The 24,270-nt window shown below is 35.6% G+C and overlaps 1 long non-coding RNA gene across 1 annotated transcript; it reads left to right on the plus strand.

Annotated features, from left to right (window-relative positions):
* The first annotated feature begins 19,149 nt into the window (after positions 1 to 19,149).
* On the plus strand, positions 19,150 to 23,591 carry LOC113517947 (uncharacterized). The gene is made up of 4 exons (XR_004224094.2): positions 19,150 to 20,038; positions 20,547 to 20,787; positions 21,144 to 21,280; positions 22,254 to 23,591. It is a non-coding gene; the product is annotated as an uncharacterized LOC113517947 (long non-coding RNA).
* The last annotated feature ends 679 nt before the right edge of the window (positions 23,592 to 24,270 follow it).

Raw genomic sequence — 24,270 nt, forward strand, 5'->3', positions numbered from 1 at the left:
CTTTGTACGTTTAAAACTTAGCATAATACAAAAAAAAAAAAAAAAAAAAAAAAAAAACTAGAAACATTTTTACTTCTAATTCTAATATAAATGCAATACAAATTTTGGATTTTGTTAAATTTTTCAAATTTAACGATGTTTTGAACGGTTTGTTCTAAGAAGTTTTGCGATGGTGTGTCAATTCAAAATCGTTGTGTCTTTTAATATTGAAAATTTATATTTTGAAGTGAACGTATTGACTGATCATTATTTCCTTATTATTTATGGAAAAAATATGATCACTAGACTTCATGCAAATGGATTGAGAGATATAAATTTTGTTTAATACATGTGTATCGTAAATAAAACGAACGATTGGCGGAACACATAAAAATATACAGTTTGAGTGGACACAACGTTTGTGGTGGGTGTCGACCGCTTTTATATAGCTATTTGAAAAGTTAAAATTATCGTAGAGTAGAGACCTTGTTCTCTTATGATTGTACACGGTACAAGTACTGTGATACGAGTAGTAACAACATTTACGATAACTGATGATTTATAAAAAATAAATCAATATTTTTGTCTATTTACAAATTATTATGGTTGATATCAATATTAATGGATTTTTTTTGATGGGTGAAAATGGTATGGTAACCCCGCCCGCGCTAACGGGATACGCTGGCGGAGAACCAGTGAAGGGTGATCGATGAGAATGAAAACAGGCCAGTTAGCCCATCATGATGAATTCATCAGGAATTAATCATGATAGTTTCCAGTGGGAACCGCGAGGAGGTCGACCTGGTTCGGTATATTGCTAGCAATAGGATTCTCAGTCTCCATTACTAACAATCTCTTTCCCCCCAATGATAATGGATTGCTAACTATGTAGAGACCGAGCGTAGTATTTATTTCTGTATTCACTATATTTTTAATTGACTATTTCTCCTCCTAACCGGGATAAATCTATAATTTTTCTATCACAGTATGTTTTGCCTCCTAAGCGGAGGAAATTTGTTCATATTACATCTGCTAGGCGGCTTAGTATAGGCTCTTTCTATTGCTTTCTATTATAGTCAGTGTCAGTCTGGTATAGAATGGGCCACTCCTTTCTTTCGTGGGTGTCGTAAGTGAGCTTATGTGGAAGGATGGGCAGCTGCGTCCCTCTTAAAAATTTTCATGTACTTACTCTACATAAGCACATTGTAACAACTTTATATTATGTACATGAATGCATTAAAATGATAAATAAATAAATTGCGGTTGCCAACCCGCCTGCCAAGCGTGGCAACTATTGGCAAAACTCCCCTTACGAAGAAGGCTTATGTTCCGCAATGGACAGTTAAGGGCTGAAATAACAATAAAAAAATCTTTTCAACGCCAAATACTAGTTGTATGTTAAAAAAACTTGACGTCCGAATGAATCATTAAAAAAGTAAGATGTAAGTTACAAAATTCACTTTTACATTTATATTTATTAATATGGATTTATTTTACTTTAGTTTATTGTAATTCATTTATTTAATTATAAATTTTATTAATGGACAAAATGTAGTTCAAACGGCGTTATCTACCGGCTAACTGTCGGTATGTACCTATATTTGATGGTCGTATTTAGTACAATTTATGGTTATGTTTGTGTTATTAAAACTTACTCGTATATTAGTTAACATTTCGCATTCATAACAATATGTATAATAACGTATGTTTCGTGCACTTGCTTTATAAATAGATATATTGTACTTTCTATTAATAAATACAGGAAATATGAATCGGTTTAAGTATGTATTTTACTACCATAATGATGTAATTAGTTTGAATTTATTCAAGGAAAAAGGAACATTAAAAAAATATGATGCAACTGTATGAAAGAAGATATATTCAAAAGTGTTTTTTATGCAACTTATAATGGCAAACAAGCTGACGGCCCACCTGATGGAAAGTGGTAACCGTCGCCTATAGACATGAGCAGTACCACGGACATTACAGAGTATACTGTTTCGCCCATATATACATATATAGTTAGTAAACTGTTCACCAATCGGTAGCGACTGGTGAATAATTAACGCTGGTTACATACTGAGTATAAATCCCTATTGGGGTAGACAAAGGCTTAGCGGACAGTCGCCGCTGTGTTTAACTAATATAAGAATCTTGCATCGTCACCCAACTGCAGCGTAGGAATGTGACTCCATTCGCGAACTACTGGCAACAGGTTACAAGAGTGCTTATTTAAATTTAAACCGTTGAATAATTAATTATGAATTTTAAATAGGATCAGTTTAACTTTCTATTTTGAGAAACTTTGACATGCTTCCACTTTTTACGTTGCTCAGTCCAATTTTAATGACATCTGAGCGACTCTGTAAAAGTGTTTAATATGTTTCTGGCGTTCGAGTTCTGATTTATATTGTAGGTGATTACTTATGGAGATTATAATTTGTATCTCCATCTTTTATAGTTAATTAATTATATATTATGTGGGATCATTTCCTATAGTAAAAGCTTTTTAAATTTTAATAGAATTTAAGTGTATCTTGTGTCGCGTTGGTTATTAAATATAGCCCTTTTCTATATTTTATTTTTATTTTATTTCAGTAGGTACACATTGCAGAGACTTAACAATGACATTGTTAATCCTTCTTTGTATAATGGTGGAAATTTCCATCATAACATTTAATGCCCTAAAATTATATAAAAGAACAAGTTCACTTTAAGTTAATTGTGTCTGGATACTTTTTTAATGTTCATCGCAGAAAAAAATATGGCTGTCAAATTTATTTTTTTTACCATTTTTCCTTTAATTTTGAACATGAATTATATCACCTTGATTTATTTCACCAATAAAAAAAATCATTCAAAGAACGGTTAATTCTCAATTACCTCTATAAATTTATACAATAATGTTTTGTTCAAGTTAACTCTCCAAAAATATCCGTACACAGTATGATCAAATCATAACTAACTCGACTATAATAATCGTTTCTTTGCGTCTTCAATCTTTCAAAACTGAACTTTCTCATTGGCGTTTTTTTTCCAATATTAAAGGGTTTTAGATAAATATTTACGATAACAATATTAAAATTTGTTTGGTAAAATAATAAAACATAGTATAAATGAAACATTACCATTTCCTCTTATTTTACATAAAAAAAGTTTGTAATTTTTTCTATGGAAATTGCGATGGAAACCGTCGCCTTAGACATAAACAGTTCTATGGGCATAACAGAGTTTACTGTGTCGCCTATTATATCCTTCATGCAGTGAAATATATTTATAACTCGCGTTCAATCGGCTCAACGGATTTGAGTGAAATTTGGTGCACAGGTAGCTATTGACATATATGTTACATTTTGTATGACCAACAATTAGTTATATAAAATTTTAAAATGTTTAATATTTATTATATAAGTAGGTATGTATTGTATTACTTATAGTGTGTGTATCTATGTAATATTTTATTTAACTGTATATTTATTTATGCATTCTGCATATGCATATGCAGTCAACCCAATATTAATATTGGGTTGACTGGAAGAGGTCTCTGTCAGAGATAAGTCCACCCTTGCTTACAATATTTATAAATACATTATATTACATGTAATTTACAAGTGCAATACAGAATATATATATAATGTTCAAAATTCGATCAATTTAACGGTTCAGATTGCGTTGATGTCTCTGTGAACGGGCGTGCAGCCTCCGCGGGAGGGCGCCCCCGCTGCACCCTCGGCCGACGCGCGCCGCGAGGCCTGCAAAAGACATCAACGTTGCCTCCCTGTTATATCACCTACTAGTTTAAAATCCCGCCGCTTACTTCTGCAGGTATAATGCTTTTTAATGAAACAACCATTTTAAACAAAAAGAGAGCGATAATGTAATTTCTTTTAACATTCATTAAAAGTTTAATAGAAGATGCGCGACACTATAATTACTTTTAACTCTCATTTATACCAAGTTTCAACAAAATGACTAATTAATACTCGTTACTGCAGAAGCCAGCGACGGGATATTCGGCTATTCTACACATAAAACAATTTAAAATTCAATGAATTGTTGGTTTGTAGCTTTCATTTACTTTTTAATGACTTACAGAAAGAATAATTAGCAATTCAGCTGTTATTATGGAGTCTTTTTTTTTATAACACAGGTAGCAAACGGGTATGCAGCTCACCCGATGGTAAGTGACTACCGCCGCCCAGGAACCTCCGCAACGCCAACGATATTGCAGGTGTACTGCCGGCCTTTTTAAAAGGAATATGCCCTTGAAGGTTACGATGTCGTATTAGTTCGGAAATATTGCTGCAGGTATTTAATTCCAAGGCGTGGTTATGCGTGGAAAAGCTTGAAATCTAGATGGTTAGGGTGAAACTTTAGTCTTTATCAATTTTGCAGATAAATTTTGATGTTTTTGCAATCGCTAAAGTAGATATTGTTCATATATTTTCTCAAGACTTAGTTACAATTTTTATAAAGCAATGTTTAAAAATATTGTAATATGTGAATATCTTTGTATTAATTAACTGAACGGTTTGATCTATCTACCGCTGATGTATGTTTTTAAGGAGAAAAGAGCGAGAGAGGAGAGGGGTGTAATAAACTTTAAGATTTCCTTCGTTAACCTGAGAACATGTTCCATTCTAAGGCCATTTAAGATTAAAGGCATATCGTTTTCTAGTTTTGTCTGTAGAAGTCCTTGAGAAATTATTGATTTCACGAAATATTACAGGCCGATAACGTTATAACGTTATAGCTCGGCTCGTATCAATTCGATCGGTAGATGTTTGTACAGTTGTGGAGCGAAGGCTACGATGCTTTGTGTACGCGGCCGATAAATATACCTACGGCACCCGGCTGCGCGCATCGTTTGATTACTCTGGCCAAATGATAATAATTGGAGGTCCTCCGTGACTAATTTTTTTTATATCACTGAGGTGGCAAATAAGCATACGGCCCACCTGATGGTAAGCGGTTATTATAGCCTATGAACGCCTGCAATACCAGAGGTACGCGCGCGTTGCCTACCCTGAAGAAACCTCTTTGCCCCCTTTTTGAAGAACCCCATGCTGTAGTCTCTTGAGAAAACCTTGGCAGGCATGATTATAGTAATACATTGACTTGTGAAAATATCACTGGCGTCGGATATTGTGATCTCGATTGTTCTCTTCCTGACGACGATGGCAAATACCATTTTTCATAAGGCAGGCTCTCAGTTTATTCATTATTCTATGTGTTTGAAGACAGATTTTTTTTTCGCACGTATCAAGTTACTGTAACGCTAGAAAAGTTATAATTTAAAACCTCATTAAATAAAATATTTTTTTTATACAACTTAGAATGGCAAACAAGCTGACGCTCCACCTGATGGAAAGTGGTAACCGTCGCCTATAGACATGAGCAGTACCATGGACATAACAGAGTATACTGTTTCGCCCATGATACCCCCATGCGTTGCCATTCTTGAGGACTCAGGTGTTATTCCTCTGTACCCAGTAAATTTACCCTTCAAACTGAAACACAGCCATGCAAACACAGCTGCTTCACGGTAGAAACACGAATGGGACAGAGGTACCCAAGCAATCGACTTTTGTACAAAGTCTCCCTCTGGTCAATATATTTTAATTTGGATGCTGATTTCGTTTATTTGTTTATTTTTATATGTTTTCTCTCTCTCTCTCTAAGAGGAAGATATCTCGTAAGCGAACTCCTTGATTACTTTACCTTATAAACATGTTTACTGTAGCTAAAATTTTCTCGATATATTAAATTTTGTATTGTTTAAAAGCCAAAATAATACATAACAGTAAATAAACGTTGGTGCTGCCTTTATAGAGCGTACGTCCGAATATATTCTGCCTTTTATCTCTATTACTGTCGTTTTTTTAATGGGTGATAATGGAATGGTAATTCCACCCTTGCTATCGGTATACACTGGCCAGGGCCGTGCCTGGGTATATGGCCGCCTGCGTGCCAGTCTGTATGGCCGCCCCCAGGATAACATTAAAAAAAACTACTTTAATTTTTAATGTTTATTATTATACACAGGGCATCAAACCGGGAAAAAAATCAGTTTTTGGTGCACGCAATGAAGGATGATAGATGAAGATAGATGAAGATAAAGAGGCAAGTCAGTTAGCCCATCGTGATAAATACACTTGGAATTTAGCACGATGGTTTCCAGGGGGAACCACGGCGAGGTCGACCTGTTAGGGTATATTGTTAGCAATCGGACTGATAATCCGCATTACTAACAATCCCTTCCCAGGCTGATAGGTTAGGATGAAGCAGGTCAGTTAGCTCATCGGGACGAATTCAACAAGAATTGTTCACGATGGTTTCCAGGGGCAACCACGTGGAGGTCGACCTAATAGAGCATATTACTAGCAATAGGGCTGGCAAACTCCATTGCTAACAATCTCTTTCTCCCCCTATCACTTAGTTGTTAGGTAAAAGTGAATTTAACTTGTCTAGTGATTAGGAATAAATGAAATAATTGTGCTGTGTTTGTTAAATAGGCAATCAGCCTTCACTGACGTAAAGTGTGTTGGGTTAGGACTAATTAGTAATATGGGTGACATTACTAATTAGTACTGTGTAAGATTTAAGCGCCGCGTAATGAGATGGAAGCTTTTACCGGGCGCTATTTAATTACTGACAGCGGTATGGATTACGGAGACACGGTGGTGCTGCGCTGAGTGCCTGCGCAGGTACAGTCGACACCAAAAGTAAATTATACACACGTCCAGAGAGGTTAAAAACTCTATTTTTTTATCATACCAGCCTTTAATTGTCCACTGCTGAACAAAAGCCCTTTGGGGAGTTTTGCCAGTAGTTGCCACGCTTGGTAGGCGGATTAGCAACCACAGTCAGGCTTTAGGGATGTTTCAAGAGGGCCGTTGCTGCCCATTCTTCGCATTTCCTTAGTCAGCTTTTATGACACCCATGGGAAAGGAAGGGGTGGCCTATTCTATGCCGGGACCATACAGCCAGAATGCAAATAACGTGTTGCTGAGACAACATACATAAATAAAAACAGGATTCATTGCGTTTAATTAGTTGATTCATTAGTTCGTTAAAAAACTAGCCATCAGTTCGAGCTCTATTACTCGTTTTTCAATAATATTGTAACCATTGTTTTTGTTCCAAATAAAGAATTATTATTATTGTTATGAGTTTATACTAAATGTTACTTGCTATGTTCGTGTAATACAAACTTTTAAATGTAGGTATATTTTGTGCAAAACCTTGAAATTTATTTTGCTACAAAAACAATTTAGGGACTACAACACTAGTGTCAGAATTGGATGAACATTGTAAAAAGTTAAAATTAATTTACACAGCCACGTATATAGGATGAAAGCGAAATCAACTTTTAAAGTAACTGTCAAGTTGGTTGACAACAAGGGTGGTTTGCTATTGTTCGAGCCGTATATCCTTGAGAAAAATAAAAATTTTTAGTAGAATACTTTCTTAAAAGGGTGTTAAAGATTTCTGTTTCATGACGAATACATATATGTATAATGCGTATAGGTATATAATTATTTATATCGAATAATTGAACATTAATGCGTCATGCGTCAAACAGTGTCCTGAAGACAATTGCCGGTAAAATGGACTGTCTCATCCTAAAATATTGGGTGGGACAGGTTATCAATACAAGAGCGTCATGATCGCTCATTTACTAACATAGGTTAAGTTAATTTGTAACTAACTAGATGGGCCTTACGTTGTCTGAATAAATAAATTATTATTATTATCGTATGGTGGATCTCGTTGTGGTAGATGATATTGTTCAACGATTGTTACGACCCGCCATTTCTCTGCAAGTGTTTGAAGTTGTATTATGACAGAGGGAGACTTTGTACAAAAGTTGTTTGCTTGGGTACCTCTGTCCCATTCGTGTTTGTGTGGTTGTGTTTCGGTTTGAAGGGTGGGATAGGGCGTGAATTTACAGGGTACAGAGGAATAACACCTGAGTCCTCATGAATGGCAACGCATGGGGGGTATCATGGGCGAAACTTGGGCGAAACTCTGTTATGTCCATGGTACTGCTCATGTCTATAGGCGACGGTTACCACTTACCATCAGGAGGGCCGTCAGCTTGTTTGCCATTCTAAGTTATATAGAAAAAAAAAGATGAATTGTTTATTGGATTGTGTGCGTCGGCGGCGACTGTACGAGTATGTAGGTAATTTATTCGCGCGCATTATTCACGTTTGCACTCCACCTGCGCGGCTGCCGGCTGCCGGCGCCACACCGCGGCACCGCCAAGTAATTGCGCTGCCCATTCATCTCTGGAGATATGTCCTCTCGCGCACACCTACCTACCTCTGTATACAACTATGATAATATTAACATGCCGTGTACCACCCTTACAGGTGGACCGCATATTGCAAACGACGACCTTGCATGCCTGCATACTTCACAGATTATAATGACAGTTAGTTATCAAACTGTCCATAAATTGTAATAATGGTACATTTAAAGTAGAATAAGAATTATTGTATTGTATTGTAAAAATCTTTACTGTACATAATTCATACGGAATACATCAAATGATTTAATATACAATGGCGGATTTATCGGATAAATTTTTTGCTAACGTTATTCTGTCGAGCAGGAGGTAACGTTACCAAATATTTAACGTTAATCAAGCCCTGATTTATCTCATAAAGGGATCTATTACAGTCAAACTTTGAGAAGCTGAAAGTAAACTGTAGAATGTACAAGGGTAATAACCGTACAGTTAAAGATAAACTAAATAATACCCAGTAAAAAATTAAATATTATATATAATACACAATAAAAACAGTAAATACATTTGTACTAAATACACAAACTATATTTTTTTAATTAGAGCAGGATTTTTATTATATGATTTAACATCTGACATGAAAGATAGCTTTTATAAGTTGGAAACCATAGGAGTTGATGCTGCGGTGGCATTTCTAAACCGTTTTTTTTAATCAGTTCAGTTTCTGGATTGTTGTTTATTAATAACAATACATCAGTTTGATGTTACAACTTAAGTTTAGTTTCATAATTTTTTTTAATGGGTCATATTGAAATGGTTATCCCGCCTGTGCTATCGGTATACATTAGCGAGGTACCAGTGATGGATGATAAATGAGAATGAAGTAGGTCAGTTAGCTCATCCTGACGAATTCAACAAGTATTGTTCACGATGGTTTCCAGGGGGAACCACGTGAAGGTCGACCTAATAGGGCATATTGCTAGCAATGAGGCTGTCAAACTCCATTGCTAACAATCCCTTTTCCCCCTTATTTTTTATCATTTCAGCCGTTAACTGTCCACTGCTGAACATAACCCTTCCCCGTAAGGAAAATTTTGCTAGTAGTTTTCACGCTTGAGGCGGGTTTGGCAACCGCAGTTTTTTTTTTCAATGGGTGATAATGGAATGGTAACTCTGTCAGCGCTACCGGTATACGCTGGCGGGGCACCAGTGAGTGATGATAGACGAGGACGAAAGCAGGTCAGATGGCTCATCGTCACGAATTTAAAAATTATTAACTAAGATGGTTTCCAGGGACAACCGCACGGAGGTCGACCTGATAGGGTATGGCAACCGCAGTTAGGCTTTAGAGATGTTTTAAGAAAGACTCTGCTCGTTTTCTTAGTCGCCTCTTACGACACTCACGGGAAATGAAAGGATGGCCTATGCTGGGACCACATGGCCATAACAATGTTTAGCTTTCATACTTTAGTAATTTATAGTTCAGCTAACTTTGGCGGAAATCAGAGTACCATCAACATGTGCCGTAGTACACACGCAATTAAATATTTTTACTAGAGCATCGAGTTTGAATTTGAAGAGCTTGTTTCAAGATCGGATGAAATTCAGAGGGAAAATTAAAGGAAATTGAAGAGAAAAGTTGACTGTAATTAGTCCAACAAAACTAGTTTTTTTTTAATGGATGATAATGGAATGGTAGTCCCGCCTGCGCTAACGGTATACGCTGGCGGGGTACCAGTGAGGGATGATACGTGAGTATGAAAAGGCATGTCAGTTAGCCCATCGTGATGATAACTCCTGGAATTCAGCAAGATGGTTTCCAGGGAGGACCACGTGGAGGTCGACCCGACAGGGTATATTGCTAGCAATGGGATTGATAATCCACATTACTAAGAATTCCTTCCCTCCTAAATACAACCAGCAGAAGACTTGTGTATCATTTGTTTTGTTGTTTGTGGTGAACCAGCAATTTGTATTGCTAAATGTATGACGCCATACAGTGACAATGACAATACAATCCCATGCGCTGTGGCGGGGTACCAGCGGCGCGCTCTAAAAATACCGCGCATGTCGAACGCCGCGACGCGCGAGTGGCGACACTGTCGCGTCGCACGCTCGTCGCTTCTACATATTTATATATCTGTTTATGTAGGTTAGCATGCAGGTAGCTAAGTGGGCTGCTCGCTAAATAAAAATACAAAACATGTCGATTCTACGACCGTTGACGTTTCCAACGTGTTCGCGTGCCCGCGGGAATAGCTCATTTCATTTCCTTTATTTATTTTGTAATACATAGGCGACAGTACATAACAATAGATGGTAAAACAAGACAAGTCCTCTATGAGGAACCAAAATCATTTATCGAGGTATACAAATTCACAAACATATATATAAGAAAAAAAAAAAAACAGTGTAATCCAATAATGTCCAATAATGTTACAGTAAAAAATCATATTATTATCATCAAGGAAGTATGGCCTTTGTCGGATCATCTCGTGGCAATGTGTTTATGTAGATATTAATATGTATAAAAATTAGCGTTGTTTTGGCAAGTCGCCAATTAATTAGTTTAATTAATTGTCTATCATGCTACGCTATTATTGTTGTAGTGAGATTTTGTTTCTCACTAAAAGAGTGCTTTTCGTTTGGTTCATTTTTGTTTTATTGTCAAAATTGTTTTGTCAACAAATGTACCTAGAGTTAAGCACTAGGTCAATATTTCTATGTCTCTTTATACTATAATCGTGCTAAAATTATTAAGGAACTAACACGGGAGTAAATTTTTCAATTATAAAAATAATCATTATGTTGACGAAGAAATTACGCCGTACACACAACAAAGAATGGTTAGAAGCCAATGGAGTAATTCCAATTCCCAAAAGAACAATTTTATTGCCACTAGACTAAGCCAGCGTCTATTTATAAAATTTTTTTACACGTTTGATAACATCGTACTGTCAACGGTTGGACAGGTCATAAAAACAATAATTGCTAAAATAAACCCGTGGAAGAGTACAAGTGTTTTCTTTAGATAAATTCCACTGAGTGCCAACATTTGATTCATGCTAAACATCAATACGGCAACAATTTATTAGTAAAATGTAATCGTTACTTTTTATGTAAACAACGTATAAAAGGAAAGTGAACTTATAAGATTTTTTCAATGTCCATGAAATGAAATGAAATGAAATTTATTTGCCAGGAACATTGTAGATAAGATGTTGCATTTGTCAAGTTTACAAGGTGTCAAATGCAAATATTAACCATTGAATTTACATACAAGTAGGTTATTTTATATAGCTAATTTACATATCTTTCTATCTCAACTCTATCTATCTCTCTGGTGTAGTAGGCGTTCATAAGCATTTCGTTGCTTGCGACTCGAGCAGTGCGACTCGTATGACTGATTGTCATGGTTACCCGAGTTAATGCTACTGTGATCACGATAGACGCAAGTTATATACATGATATTCTAATGGTTAGCCATTAGCAATATGATTTAATTTAGTCACTTTTGTACAGTTAGAGCGGTATTGTAGAGAGTTTGTCCGCGTGGCGTTGCGCCGACGCCGCGACGCACGCACATGGCGCGGCGAAGCTCGGCGTGGCGCTGGCACCGTGCACGCCGCAACGGTTTCCGCCTAGGTTCAAGGTGATTGATACGCATGCTCGGCGATGCCGCATGTGATTTTTTATTTCTACCCAAATTCTGAATATTTTTTCTTAACATTGATAATATTTTCTTCATTTCTTCCTTTACCTAATCACAAACACGTGTCGGTTTTCACTACGTTTTACCATGTAACCATTGAACTTGAACGAGGAAAAACATCTGCGTTCTCTATGATTTTCTTGCCTTACAATTTTTTTTATAGATTTATTTATTGCTTACAATTTTTACGTCTATTTAATTTTTCTTCAACAACGTCATTTTCCCAAAATTTCATAATCACTAATTTTTTACCCAAAATAGTGAAAAAATACGCAATTCGACATCGAGGTGGCGCCAGGCGCCACTTTGAACGATATATCTCCGGCTTTCATTATGGGCTTCTAGCTGCTGTGAAAACGGTGATTAGCATTTCAGTGTGTAGACAAAGTAACATTATATTTAGTAACATACCTAATGGTAGATTGCATGATAAAATTTATGGGAATTGATGTAAGTTTCCGCCCGGAGTCGCAGAATATGTGACCATGGAAGTATTCTGATACTGGGTAAAAACAAGTGGTAAGCACTTACATATAATATAAATTACAATTTGACTATATGTTTTTGTGCAGTATGTATGTTACGCGTAATGGAACTGTTTGAAACCATTTAGCTGATGCTCTTCTAATGTTCCTATGTCTACACATGGGTAGTATAATTTTTTCGACTGTATATATAAATTAATTTTCTTATTTAATAAGTAGACAATTCTATATTCAGTTAATATGTAGAATGCCAATTGTAGTTTTTTTTTTTAAAGTTACTAATTCATTTTACAATAAATAAACAAATTTACTATAAACAAATTCGTACATATCATGTCATATTAATTATTAAATAATTGGAAATAATTCGATTATATAGACTACAATAGGAATAACAGAACACAATCTATGATCGCACATCAGTATCATTGAGAGTGTAGAAACATTTGTCAAGAACCTATTTTTTAAGAGTCGTTTTAAAATGAGTGAAAGGTAATTCTCTTATATTTTTGGGAATTTCATTATACATTTTTATATTTGCGTTGCCATTCCTGAGGACTCAGTTGTTATTGCTTTATACCCTGTAAATTCACTGCCACCCTGCAAACCGAAACACAGCCATGCAAACACAATTGCTTCACGGTAGAAACATGAATATAATATATAATAGTAGAAATATATTTTTATCACCATAAAATAACAATTATTTTTAAATCAAGTGCAAGTTGGCTTTGGTAATAATAATTTAGTTGGATCTCTTGACAAATGTAATTGGCTTTCACAGCATTTTTCAAATGTATGTCTTGATTATTTTTTATAAAAATCGCAGCCTTCAATATTTACATTAAAGAGAGTGTTAATAATTTCATTTTTTTAAAGTACAATACTTAACAAAAATTATATATTGTAACATTCGAATAAAATTGTTCTAATTCTAATGTTATAGTATGTACTCGGAGATATGTTGCAAGAGCTTCCCTATGAGTCCTTATAATATGGCCCCGAGTCAGTTCTCCAAGGAGAGCTTTATTGAAATACCACTATCGTCGTCATGAAAACACCGACCATTCTTTTCTGCGTGTTCACTGAAAAAATAATTTTCTTAATAATAAAAACAAGGTTATTTCAAGAATAAATGTTTACGAAACGGTTCATGGGTCATGAACATTTTTAAATTTGTCAACTACTAAGTAACTACACGTTTGTGAAATATGTAGGCAGTTGGCGTGGAAGGATTATTTTTTAAGAACATTGTGTGTGAGCTGATAGAGACTACATACGTTTTTATATATTGCTAGCTGTATTCCATGGTTTTATTCATGTAAATAATGTAACCTGTATATCAAATTTAATTCAAATCCGCCTAGAAATTTTTAAGTGAAAGTATAAAAAGCATTCATCTATCCATCCATATTTACAAAGTTTTTTTTTTTTATATCACAAAAGTGGCAAACAGGCATACAGCACGTCTGATAGTAAACAGTCACTGTAGTCTATGGACGCTTGTAACACTAGGCGTGTCACGTGCTTGTTACCGACCCTGATGATACCTTAATATACGCTTTTTAAAGAACCCCATAGGAAAACCTCGGCAGGGAGCTCATTACAAAGCCTGAGAAAATTTCTCTGAAACTGCCCTGTACGTGCCCTGTTCTTTGTCGATGGATAGATAATTTCAGTCAACAAATGGTATTTATATATAAACGATATTTATACGAAATATATTGTTTCCGTTCCATATCTTTATATCCACAAAATTAATTTCTAACTATATTTAATGTACAATTTTGACTTCGTTACGATTTTAATATATGTAAAAATAAAACAAATACATAAAAACTCACAAAAAACTCGACTATAAAATTTCGCAAGAGTTTGACAGTTTATGGCGGCCATATTTATTTTTTATTATACCTACTGTAATGTTGTAGCAAGCAATAGCACTTCAAGAATTAAAGTTAATCTAATGATATCCCATTTGTTAAAGTCCGATAAGCCATTTAGGCTACATGTCGTTTCATTTAGACATACGTATATATGTGCATATACACTTACATATAATATACATACATAGATTCATGTAGGACTCTGAACGCCCACATCGATTTGATTGACATAAATTCCGGACCCATTAACAGCAGATATCACTTACTAAGGAAAATTTTAGACATAATCTCTTAAACTGTTTATTGTTGGGTCATTGTCATTGTTAATAATAGTGCTTGTGGTGTTCGCCTCTAAAAGACTCTTTTTTTTATGGGTAAAAATGGTATGGTAACCCCGCCTGCGCTAACGGGATACGCTGGCGGAGCACCAGTGAAGGGTGATCGATGCGAATGAAAACAGGCCAGTTAGCCCATCATGTTGAATTCATCAGGAATTAACCATGATAGTTTCCAGGGAGAACGATGAGGAGCTCGACCTGGTTGGGTATATTGCTAACAATGGGATTCTCAGTCTCCATTACTAACAATCCCTTTCCCCCTCTCTAAAAGACTTTAACTTTAGGCAAAGTTATTTTGGTGTTATTGATTAAGTAGCATGTAAAATGTAAAAAAATTATAGGTGAACCTTTTGAAATAAATAAATAGACAGAAAACATTAGCCTCGTCTTTTCGATAATTAGAAAAAGCAAAGTTAGATAAGGATTTTGTGAGGTTTATGTAAACTACACAATGACTTGCAATATCGAGTTATTGAACTAGTATTATAAACGAGAAAGCTTGTAAATGTATTTGGATGTTTGTATATTTATTACTCCGTTGTATATATAGTATATTTATTCGTCTTGTGGTCCCGACACAGTATGGACCATCCCTTCCTTTCCCGTGGGCACGAGGCGAGATAATATTATATTACTGTGTTGTAAATTATGGTTGAGGGATCGTTCCTCCAGTAGCGTTCCTCTTAAAACATTACCAAAGCTTAATTGCGGTTGCTAACCCGTCTGCTAAGCGTGGCAACTACTGGCAAATTTGGGGGGGGGGGGGGACTTATGTTCAGCAGTGGACGATTAATTGATATATTGATGATATTTATTACTCAATTACGCTTAAACGACTAAACGGATTTGAATGAAATTTGGTACATGAGTAGGTTAATAATTTAAAATAGGATATATTTATATACTGAGTCGTGCGGTCAAGCAGCTAGTGAAGAACTGTGTGACACTGACTGTGAACGCGACTAAATTAAGCCACATTCTCCTACTATGAACGTTACAATTCGGTCAATTAGAGAAATATTCTATAACGTCTATTAACTGGGCCGTATCTCTTGCCGTTTATGGTGAGCGCTAATTTTATAAAGCCTTATATTGACTTCAGTGCGAGTAATCGTTTATTATTAAAATGATTATATTTTGTACGTATGCATTATATAGTTATAGACATATTGGTGAGGCATCGATTAAGTGTACATATACACTATGCATACACATGTATAGGTGTGCAGAAGAGCTGTATATGTACCTACATGTATTTTTGAGTGGGTCGTTTTTTTTTTGTAAATGCAGCAAAGACGAAGTGAAGGTCACGTGTTATATTATACTTAACAACACGTATACATATTTCTGTGTTTTTATAATGAGATTGAATTAGCTTTTCACTTTTTATACTTTTTTTTCATTATATTCTTTAACGCACACTAAATACGAGTAAGTACTGTACGTATCGTTTGTTTGAATTAGAAATTATGGTATCTAGTTATCTATTATTTCATATGACAATTACAATACTGTGTTAGGGTGTCCACGCACCGTGATGATATTGATTATAGGGTATCTGCTTTCTTTAAATTTTATCTTTTATTTTGAACAGAGAAGTCTATATTTTGATATATATGTGAACAACATTTGGTACTTAATTTACTTGAATCATAATAACAAATGGGCCAATAATTTATTTCCATTATCACTCGAGTCATGAGGTGCGTATTATGTTGACAATTATAATAAATAAATGGGTAAATTATATACAGAGAAAGGTATATATTTATGTTACGTTCAAGGTACAAGTTACCAGGCGGCGTTTTCATAGTTTCTGTCTACCCCATTACAAGAAGGGAGGAGAGAGAATGTTCAGAATTATAACAATAATATATATAGAAATATCATTAGATTATGTGTTTCCATGGGATTTCATTAATAATAACTCTATATTTAAAATACTGTTATTGGCACTGTAAGGGGTATAATTGTAAATCTGTAATGTACATTGTTTTAACATTTTGTAAATGGCTGTTTGTTGCCATAAATAAATAAAAATAAAATAAATGTGAAAATTAAATCAGTGCTCTCACCAGTTGGGTCCAATAACGTTTAATAATGCATTTATTGCCTTCAACGTGAGCATACCATTTTCTTCGAATAGTTCAACAAATTGTTGATTCATGTAATTTGAATCACTTTGTTGCTGAGAACTAGTATGTATGCGCTTCGTATTACTTTCAACTGCCTACTTAATTTACTTCATTGTAATGCTATTTAGAATATTGCTGATCAGGTATAATACTAGTACATATATAATTAACTATATATCGTATAACAGACAAAGAGTATGGTCAATATTGTTACATAAATTATAATGAAACTGAAAAATATATATATATATATATCGACTACTATAAAATAGAAAAGACTTATATATATGGTTGTTTTCCCGATTTTGTAGAGATATGAATTCTATACACAGAAGGAAGCGAATTAAGAATGTGCACCATAGCACCCCATGAAAGCTTGTTACATTAGAGGGAGTAATACTTCTTTTTGTATTATTTTATAGTACTAGTCTGGCTCAGCGACTTATGGGAAGGACTATGTTTGGAAATTCTCTGAGGGAACTAATACAATACGAAGTAATTCGTTAGAGAAACAAAATCACCGTCAATAGCTTAACGAATTAGCAAGACGAAGTGATGATGAAAATGAAAGTGAAGATGATGAGAATTAGCTTATAATTGGTGAATATATCGCGTAAAGTAAACGGTAAATAATTCAATCGATTGAAAGAAAATGTAGTATAGATACTGTTTAAAATTACACTTTGAAACTCGAAGGTTCCTTCAACGGAAGCAATAATCCCAGCACATAATCTATGTACTTGAAATAGTAGACCTTTAACTAGTTCGCTTATAATTAGTAATAACGGATAGGAACGAGGTGGAGGAGCGAGGGCGAGGCGGCGCGGCGGCGGCGCGGGGTGCGCTGCAAAGGTCACCGGCGCGGCGCGGCGCGGCGCGGCGCTGCGGCGTGCACCTGCGCCCGCGACGCGCATTGTTGCACAATTTATCACTATCGACACTACTTTCCATTATAGCTACATCGCTTTTACACGCGTCGTTTCGTACGGCGCCGTGTTGCGAGCAAAGGTTACGGTTACGCTTCCCATCAAGACGGTCAGTGGCTTTTAAAAAAATTATAATATCGTATGCAGTTGAAGTCCGGAGGAGTATATTAATTGAAATTCAGAGATTTCTGTTTAGGAAATTGAATAATTTTTCTCATTAAAATATAAAGTAAAATGTGTAAAGAAAATGACTTGAAATTTTTACTTATAATAAATCTGTAGAGAGGTCAATTCTGTACATGAAATATATTTCCAAAATAACTAACAGGGGGTGATTAGTGATCGATACTGATGCCAAAAATGCAATCAGTAAAATTTTTGTCTGTCTGTCTGTATGTTCGTTATAGAAACAAAAAGTACTCGACGGATTTTAACGAAACTTGGTACAATTATTGTTCATACTGCTGGGCAGGTTACAGTGTACTTTACATCACGCTACGATCAATAGTAGCAGAGCAGTGAAGGGAAATGTTAAAAATGTCCACCCGTGCAACGCCGGGACGGGCCGCTAGTTTTCATATAAATCATGATCGCCACCTGCAAAAGGATTGAAGAATATTTTCGTATTTCAACTGTTTTATTAGGGAAAGTTTTGCAGTTTCATAAATAGGTATACTCTTTATATTTATGTATAAAATCGAGTAGCAATTGCTCATTGACTAAATCCTAAAATATCAATGAAATGTATTTTTCATTTTTATTTTTTAAATTAAAAAGTCATTTGTCCTTCATAATCTTGCGTAATGTTTTGCATAAGTAGTAGGTGCCTAATACAAAAGATACGCTTGTATCTGCAGGATAACTCGGAGGAGAAGCAATTATCCTAAGTAATGTCATATCTCGGGCGTCCGGTACGAGAGTGGACTTAATATATTTGCATCCAGACAAATGTAAACACTTATTTATTCTGTCTGTTTTCTGCAAATTAAAATTCATATACCAAAATGGACTCCTTTTAATTCAACCGACTCTGATTGTGCTGTATTAATATCAGACAGATTTATAGGGTTGTAATTAGTCGACTAAAAATTAGTTAAGAACCTTTGTAATTTCGATCTATATGTTTGCCTTCTTCCTATCTGCATAAGATGTTACCAGAGGGAGACTTTGTACAAAAGTCGATTGCTTGGGTTCTTCTGTCCCATTCGTGTTTCAACCGTGAAGCAGCTGTGTTTGAATGACTGTGTTTCGGTTTGAAGGGTGGGATATGGCGTGAATTTACAGGGTACAGAAGATTAACATCTGAGTCCTCAGGAATGGCAACGTACGGGGGGTATCATGGGCGAAACATGGGCGAAACTCTGTTATGTCCATGGTACTGGGCGTTACCACTTTCCATCAGGTGGGCCGTCAACATCGTATAAAAAAAAACTCTATAATTGTTGGTGACCCACTGTAGCATCATCTGTTCTGTTCATTGGAGTTTATATGTCTCTGTGTATTTTCAATTTATTAGCGACGTCGATCAAATGTATAAAGTAATTTTTTTTAGACAACTTAGAATGGCAAACAAGCTGAAGGCCCACCTGATGGAAAGTGGTAACCGTCGCCTATAGACGTGAGCAGTACCATGGACATAACAGAGTATACTGTTTCGCCCATGATACCCCCATATAGTGCGGTTACTTGTAGGAATGTATGATAAAAGTAAGGATGACAAGTATATCTTTTACGAATAAAATTATATCATTCTAAACATAGTGGAATTTTTTGTAGCTACAGAACCCTTGCCCATTTCTAATGCTCTGTACTGGCAGCTATATTCCGGCGTGCTCTTGAAATATCAATTGGCCATGTCAAGGGGACGGCTAAATGTATCTCGGAATAAAATTATCCCGCATACATGTCCTGACTTTGATAAGATTACTGAGCCACATTGAAATCAGGTAAACAGTTATGTCACCAATACACATACATATGTATACATATGTGTAAAGTGCACGCATGTGTGCAGTACATGTATGCAAGTGGGCGTGAGGGTTCGCCAGTGGTGTCGCGATGCCGCGGCAGCTGTGGCCTACAACTATTTCGCCATTAAAATGCAGTTTAAGTTTCAGACAGTCGTGTTTCTATGCTCCTCGCTAAATATGGTACACCTTATTATTTTTGCAAACCCGACACGAAAGAACGATGAGTATGCGCATGTGTGTGCGCGAGTGTGATTATCGAGCGATGCCTGTGAGTGTCGCGACTCGCTGCATGAAGATAAATCGAAGCTATTAATATAAAATTATTTATTGATCTTGGGATAATATGTTTATCTGTAATTTTTTTTTGTTTTTTTTTTATTTTTTTTTTTTATTTTAATTGTTTGAGTATTTTGTGTTGAAAACCAGATGATAGTTGTCTGGTTTTTCATTCATAACGCTGGATACGCCGAGCTACAGTCGAAGGAGTTGACAATTAATGTGATTGTAAAACAAGTGCATATTCAATCAATAATTTATTTGTACAAACATATGAGTATGTATAGCTATTAATTTGATGTTGCTTAAGTTTGTTTAATGGAAACTTATTGTAATTATTAGAGACTACAGTATAGAGTTCTTCAAAAAGACTATATCAAGGTTTCTTCAGGGTCGGCAACGCGCACGTGACACTCCTAGTACTGTAAGCGTCCATAGGCTACAGTGACCGTTTACCATCAGACGCGCTGTATGCTTGTTTGCCACATTTGTGCTATAAAAAAAATAGTCGTCTGTGTTTTTGATGGTGATATATTTTGTGAATATTTACGAATATGTAGTTCAACTATTAATATTTATTTGCAGCTTCATATTCCATTACGTGGAACCAGTTGATCACTCGTTCTTTTGCACTTCATGGCAGAAATAAGTACTGTGATCCTTTTGAAGTCGCCTTCAATATACACAACAAACTCTGTATTGATATAGCTTATCGAATGACGGCTTTTCATAATTTCTGAAGCACGAAACTTATTTTTTTAATAATCCAAGCAGGAATTGGAATTCAGAGGCTTTTAATCTGGGAACAAAACAGGTACTAATCTAGGTAAGTTACAGTAAATTCTACTGCCAGTAAATGTATGAAGACATTTCTATCGCAATATATAGCATCGATTTCTTTATCGAGCCGTATCGTCTGTCCGTCACCGCACAAGTCATAATAATAACTTTATCACTGCTACTGATAATTGCCAAGATAAGTGTCGCTTGTCAAAAATTTCGTAGTTAAGTATTTAATGTTGCAATAATCAATTAACTCGACACTTTAGTATTTTAAAATATTTGAATGACAGTACAGTTAGACTGCCTACTCTAGTTGGGTATAGGAGTAGTAGAGGTTATACATACCTTAAAGAGAAATTAGTTAAAAATTAATTTTAATATAATTTCTTTATATTTCAGAATATGTATGTGTTTTTGTCTGTTCTTGGATATAGAGATGGAAGGGGATCTTCAATAAAATAATGGTTAGTATACTGGACTCATCTTATGAGGAGAAACGGGACAGAGGTCACAAATGATCCGGTAACAATTTTGTGGTAAGCTATATTTGACTAGGCTGAGTCTAAACAATTCGCTCTAGTCATAGTGTACTTTAATTTCTCTAATTACTTATATACGCATATATCTTTATATATATATATATATATATATATATATATATATATATATATATATATATATATATATATATATTAATTATTTTATATAGGTATATATTATTAGTTGTTATTTTTTACCCTATTCCAATAGTGAAGTAAGAAGTTCGTGATTCACTTCGTTCATTCCAAAGGTTAACTTGTTACTAGCATTCTACTAGCATTAAGTCCGCCTTTTCTACCTTATTTTATTTTGGTCACTAAAGTTATTTAAATAAATAAATAAATTACTTGGAAGGAGCGCCTGATTGTCTTTCATTCAAGCAAATTTCGTGTTATATTATATGTATTATCTAAGAACTTACTTTAAGTGAATGACACATTTTCTTTAATCTACGTTTAATTTGGGATTTTTGATTTTTAACATGTCAATCCCATAAAATCTAAACGGGTTTTTTTGATGGGTGAAAATGGTATGGTAACCCCACCTGCGCTAACGGGATACGCTGGCAGAGCACCAGTGAAGGGTGATAGATGGGAATGAAAACAGGCCAGATAGCCCATCATGATGAATTCATCAGAAATTAACCATGGTAGTTTCCAGGGAGAACCGCGAGGAGGTCGACCTGGTTGGGTATATTGCTAGCAATAGGATTCTCAGTCTCCATTATTAACAATCCCTTTCCCCCCAATCTAAACGGGTTATCTACTATTATAATTATAACTAAACATTACTACTTACTAATTCACTTAAACATAAACCAATTTTGTCAGTAGCAGCATGCATTATGCTCTGAACAATCCCCACATCAAATTTATTAATATTAAATGTTTTTAAAAATGTTTCCCTTTCCCTTCGGTTCCTATCACATTCCATCAATGGGTGCTGCACATCATTAACTTTTAATTGTAGGTGTGTTAAAGCCTGTTCAGGTGGGTGACAATCTAAGGCGTCCATTTTTGTCTATTATTTGTAATAGAACATAGAAACGCATGCTACAACGCACACGTGGCTGTGCTGCGCTGCTGACACAAATGGGAATTTTGACCTCCGCAAGCAGACTGACTGCGTTATAGAATCCAAAATGAGGATTTCCGCAGGAGAAACAAAATGGGCGAGATAGCTCGAAAGATAAGCAAGCTGATTGGTAATATGCCGGCTACATTGTCTGTACAACCTATAACTAGAAGAAGAAATTTCTTGTAATTGTTTATATTTATAATAAGTTTACTATTGTAATCTTTTGGAGAAAACAATAAAGAGTATCTATCTATCTATCTATCTAAGAAATGTCCCTAATTGGTGGTCTCTTATAGGCAAATGCAATGTAGGTCAAACTCTCTCTAGATGAAGCGACGACCTTGCATCTGATACAAACAGTCCGATGCAGGCGGATAAAGATTTCCAAGCATAGTAGTTTATATTTTCATGCAGTTCGGAGAGGTAAACAAGCTACGTGATAGATAGTTGTAATGGCGAACATTGGAAATAAATATGGGATCAATATGGTTGTGAATTTACACATATTAGTTCTTAGAAATGGCATTAGATGGATGCTCGATCTGTCAGTGTGTATTGTCCAATATGTAGGCGATAGTTAACGTCGTTTGTCAGCTTGTATCAGCAATTTTAACAATATAATATTTCAGCCTGTTTTCCATTTCCAGTCGTATAAAAAAGTTGCAACCAAAAAGTTGTTCTCTTGTTTTGCCAACCTTGAACATGTTTTGATTATTGTGCACTGTGTTGATGTAATATGCTTATATTGCATATGTATGTATGTGTCCACATGGCTACGGTGTCTCAGTTGGCAGCGGGCAGTGTGTAGATATGTGGTATGTAGATACAGTTGCCGCCACATGACGACAGTGCACGCGGCCTGATGTCCATTTGGTGGCTGTGGCTGGTCGGTCGGCGACCCCGCGCGCGGCCGTGGGCGCCGCGATAAACTTTATATACACGTATTTACTAATGTGTATATACACGCGTATACGGCGGCCGCCATAAGCCGCTGTATCGCTTCGGCTGGTTATGTTCGATACCGTTACATTTCTTGCTTCGGATCTCGCTCGGCGGCTCCGCGCCGCGCTCGGCACGCAGCGCGCCGCCTCGATACAGAGCGGGCGTCTTCACGCCGAGGGGTGAACTCGCTCGAGGAAGTGCCCTGTATTTGCAAAGGAATCCATTATAATGTCAAATATGTAATAAGTTACATTTAAAAGTTAGACTTCAAAAAGAAGGAAGTTCTCAGCTCGGTTGTATTTTTTTCATGTTTGTAACCTCATAACTCCGTCAATAATAAATAGATTTGGAATTTTTATTTTCATCTGAAAGGATACTTATAAATTGGTCGTATAGAAATTGATTGAAATAATAAAGAGTAGAAGAGGCAAAATGCTGGGCCACCTTATACGACATGACGATTTTTTTAAGAGCATAGTAGAAAGAAAGATAGAGGGCAAAAGAGGAAGAGGAAGACCGAGGATTAACTACATGGGACAGATAAAGGAAACACTAGGCGTCATGTCGTATAGGGAGATAAAGGATATGGCCTGGGATAGAGCTGGCTGGAGGAAGATGCATGGATTGGTTGCACCGACAAGAGGAAACTCTTAAATGAAAATGAATGAAATAGAAATTTTATCACAATAGGTTCTGAAGTTTAGTTTTTAAAGCAAAGTAATGGGTTTTACTACAATTAAAGTCGGTTTTTTTTGGGGAACACAATTATATTAAATTTAGCGATATATTTTTTTCATTAAGTAACATAACATTATCATCAATTCTGAACCGATTATAATAATTCTTTTTGCAATCGATAGAATTAGTCTAATGCCAAATGAAGTTGCCGTTCTCGTATATAGAGCAACCTCTTGCTGGTTGCGAAATAAGTATATTATCCTGTAGTTGCTCCTTTTTTCGGAATTAA

Source organism: Galleria mellonella, unplaced genomic scaffold (genome assembly GCF_026898425.1).
Source record: "Galleria mellonella isolate WM207_F2 unplaced genomic scaffold, CSIRO_AGI_GalMel_v1 utg246, whole genome shotgun sequence".
In the NCBI taxonomy this organism is placed as follows: domain Eukaryota; kingdom Metazoa; phylum Arthropoda; class Insecta; order Lepidoptera; family Pyralidae; genus Galleria; species Galleria mellonella.